A 4,586-nucleotide genomic window follows, 5' to 3' on the forward strand; every position below is an offset into this window, starting at 1 on the left:
TTTTTGACATTTCTGCTGAAGAATTACTTCAGTTGGAATTCAGATATTAATGAAGCTTGTGTAGTCTTGCTCTGAGGCAAAGGAATAGATTTATCCTTCTTTGTACTTTCTGTTACTTTAAGAGTTCTGCAGAATCACTACTCTTTCCACTAACACATAGCATGTGTATTTTCACAGTCATTAATTAAACAATGGTAATAATTATATGTCCACAGAGCTACATGGACAAAAAAAAGACATCTTCTCTTTTCCAAGCACAAGAACTGACTTTTACATTGCACTAGGAGGCGTGGGGTGATGGTTCGATTTTTCTGAATAACTTACTTAAAGACAACTGAAATACCGTTGTTATTAAAAATATACGACCAGCACACAATTTTCATATATCATTACATGCAATATCGAAAATTTACCATTGCAATTATTTAGTTTATTATGGTTTAGTTCCTTGCCACATTAAAGACCTATATTTTTGAGTCTTGTTAATACCAAGAGGCATGGATATTTAAAGCTGTGGCTTAAAGAAATTCTTTGATTAACATGGGAATGGCATAACTGTATGCCTATGCTTGAAGCATCTTCAAGCTTATTAAACAATTAAAGAAATAGCAACCAGCAATTTTAAATAAGAACATCAAAGCATGTTGGTGAATGCCAATTCTTTTCTATCTACAGCTAGGCTCAGGCTCCACTCCAGCTGCATCTCTGCCCTGAAGACACTGTCTTTACCCAGTTGCCAGATTTTTCACTTACAGAATATCTTTGTAAAATTCTCTCAAAATTATTTGAACAGTGAAAAAATACTATTAAAAACTGTACAAATTAAGCTAGTTTATTTTACAGGGATGTAGAAAGTCCATAACCTCCAGCAGGAAGCCAGGGTGGAGTTACTTCCTCCAGCAGCTTATCTACAGCCAAGACAGAACTTGTTAAGCTAGAGTTATGAGAAATATCTTAGGTGTGTATGAATTCAGATAGGTGATGAATGAAGAAAAATAAGGATTTTGTTCTACTTTTTCCACATCTGTTTATTTCAAGCCTGATTCAGTGTGGCTTTGAAGCGCTTACCTAATGCTGTCCGAAGAAAACTAATGACGAACACTCACAGGCAAACAAATCCTGCACACTTACAAAAAAAAAAATATCTACATAAAAAAAGTGCACAAGGTATTTTAGAAAAATGTAAGAAGTGATTTTTAAAAAGCCCTTAAAAGTTTTACTGCATGCACGTATAGACAAACTCTGTGATGAGCCTTTCCAATACAAATGACCCTTCAGCATATGCTAGAAATTAATGCACATGCGTTCTTCAATCATGAAACTTGTCATAATTAAAAGTTTTCACCAAAAAAGTGCAGATAGCATTTGCCAAAGGGGGATGTTTCCTTAGTTTATTAAATTCAAACTTCAAAATACTGATAATGAGATGGATACTGGAAATAGCCTGGCAAATGCCTTGTGACCTAGTTTAAAAGCAAGTAACTGGTGTTACAAACCGAGAACTCACTTCTGTGGTGAGCAGCAGCTGCACAGAAGTCTGAACTGCATGGCACTCCAAACTGATTTTTGCCACATACTAAGAAATGTCCTACTTTGATGAGACATTTTGTAGTTATAGGACCTCTCACCCAAACAGCACTTCTTCTGGCAAGCATTACTGAAACAAACAACCTGCATAAAATTACTTTAAAAATGTCAAATCACATAGATCTGACTACATTTATAGTGAAGACCTAGTTTTAAAAGTTAATTATACCTGTAATTAGTTTTATAAAAATGAATTTTAGTATCTGCTGAGGTAATTTTCCAGGAGATTGCTATAGCAACAGGCATAAGGTGCATTACCAAGGTAATCTGTGTGTAATGAGTGACTGACAGTAGCTTTCTCTTGACGTCAAGAAAAACTGCTACAGCCTTGTAGCACACTGGTGATTTGCACACTGACCTGAAACAAAGGAAACCTTTTGTTTCCTAGTCAGCACTGAGAGAGAAGTAATTATTTTTAATGTACTTTACATAGCTTATGACAAGATCCAAATCCACAGCCAGTTTCCGAGAAAGCCAGGCCATGAAGGTTCTGATGATAAGACTTAATGATAAGTGTTTCAAATGTACCTTTTGTGTGTATTACAAAACAAACAGAAAGAACAGGATAACAGAATTAGACCGACTTGCTCTGTATTTACTACATGCCCTTCTCATACAGAAAACAGGCAAAGAGGTGTGACTTCTAACTTTATTATGTACACCAGAGAAGATTTAACCAATAATCTTTTCCAAGAAGTTAAGTACAGGTCTCTTTCACCATAACCCAGTTCAACATCTACCACTTTGGAGAGCTGCACCACATAATGAAAACTGACCATTAAAACCTACTTGATTTATTTTCAATGAATGGAGTCCTAAAACATCTTCAAAATGAAGAAACACAGGGCAAACAAAACTTCAAACAAGCACCTTACTCCAGTCATTCTTCAGCCTGAGATTTTTTTGCAGGTACAACTTGATAGTGAAGCATCTTCTCAAAAATAAATCCATAAGATGAATTCTTCTATCTCTAAACGAAATTTAGTGCATAGCCTAATTAATTAAGGGAAAGCATTAAGGGACTGGAGAAAAAAGGCAGGAAGATTTACAGCTTTCATCTATCTATAACTGCCATTTTTATTTCCAAGGCTAAACATAAGACTGTTCTATTCAACAGTACAGCCCAATAACTCTTGTCAAACTCAACGGGCAAAACTGGTGGGGCCAGGATGCTGATTAGCATAATTAGCACACTTACAAACACTCTGTTTAGAAGGAATTTGTCTGCAAGATCTAAATGAACAAGATGAACAAGAAATTCCTGGAGAAAATAGTGCCTATGGAACATTCTGCTGAGAAGGGATGTAACTCAAGTCACATGACCAAGATATATGCACAGCTATATACACAATAACAAAGAAATGAAAATAAAACTATATTTCTCAAGGCAACAAATGCAGAAACAAAAACTTCAAGGATTCTCTATATGAATTAATAATAAAGTAGAACATTACATATCTGGCACAGATAATCAAATGAGGGTATTAAATACTGGCACAGGTAACACACTGAGGAATTTAGGATGAGCTGTATTTATTTCTCTGGAATAAAACACAGCTAGGAAAGAGTTGCTAAACAGTCATTCTCTGATATCCTTATGTTGCAAACTAGAAAAGCCTGCTTCCTTAAGCTTGGTTAAGATATTGTCACCCAATACAGCACACAGAGAAAGATCTCAGCTCACAGAACTATTCCTTAAGGTTATCTTCACTCTGGTGCTGGTTTACATAGTATGAACACCTCCGAAGCCATAAGGGGAAGTGGTTTAGTGGTAAATAAATGAGTAAGTCACAAAGTAGTGGATATGGGAAGTTAGTAATCTATTTATTTAATGTGCTCTTGACTTTACCGCAAGTAAGTCTAGAAATTACTTTTAAAACCTACAGGAACATCCAACTTTTGGAATATTCAGTGGTAAAAAAAAGAGAATATATTTGCTGAGCTATCAAGAGTTTCAAATCAACTGCCAAGGTTCAGAAAACTTTCTCTTATATCTTATCCTTCTCCCTTCTGGTAATGCACACGATGCATGCTTCCATGGTTCTAGCAGTGGGTATAAAACCAATAAAAATGACAAAACAGATCAAAGGATAACAGAAAGTACAGAAAAGTACAAGATATATTAAAACCAGAAACATTACTCAGAAACAATAACAGAAGTACAAAACATAGAGGAAGAGATTGAGAAAGACAACATATAATAACTCTGGGGAAAAAATCCAAAGAGAACAGATTGAAAATACAATTACTGCAAAAACAGAGAAAACTTATGAGGAGAGAATCATGCAAGGGATGAATGAATAATATAAGACATATCAATGCATATGCTTAGATCATATACAAGAGGACAACAAATCACTGCTTCTGCTTCAAACAACATGTCAGAAGGAACTACTGTCTCACCAAGTCAATCAGCACTGAGTGCTTACTTCTGTTTTACTGTCTTGTGAATCCCAATTGTTAATTCTAAGCATCTTGTTTAGTTGCTTTGTGATACAGGGACTGAAATAGTAGATTCTATTTGGGTATTCTATTGCTAATCACATTTGCTGTATTTTTTGTTTTGTTAACTTATTTTACTGGGCTTCACTATTTGAAGAAATTCTTCTTGCAAGCATAAATATATTAAAGGATCTTACAAGGACTCATATATAATAATTCATAATTCTAACATTTTACTACTTGTTCAGAAATGGATTTTGCAGAACTCTGTTGTATGAATCATCTTATAGCTACAACCAGCAAACTTGCAAACCTCACATTAAATTACTATATCTCTTGAGTTTTAAAAATAACCCACTGATTTGTATGTTTACTTTTGGCAAATCGTTGGTACTACCAATATACTTCTATAGGTACTTAGTTGATTTTGTTAATTTTAATAGTACTAAATAGATCCATTTTTTCACCCAAAACAAGAGTTCAACATTTGATACCAATTCTTCTCACACAGTTTTATTGTTGTTGATCTACAACAGGCAAAATTCTAAAATGTTCTT

General features: G+C 34.5%; 1 protein-coding gene across 1 annotated transcript in view; it reads right to left on the reverse strand.

Moving 5' to 3' along the window:
- Window positions 1–4,586, reverse strand: part of GNAQ (G protein subunit alpha q) — a 98,334-nt gene that overhangs the window by 9,793 nt on the left and 83,955 nt on the right. The gene's annotated exons all lie outside the window — the stretch shown is intronic.

This window comes from Meleagris gallopavo, chromosome Z (genome assembly GCF_000146605.3).
Source record: "Meleagris gallopavo isolate NT-WF06-2002-E0010 breed Aviagen turkey brand Nicholas breeding stock chromosome Z, Turkey_5.1, whole genome shotgun sequence".
NCBI classification, from domain to species: Eukaryota; Metazoa; Chordata; class Aves; order Galliformes; family Phasianidae; genus Meleagris; species Meleagris gallopavo.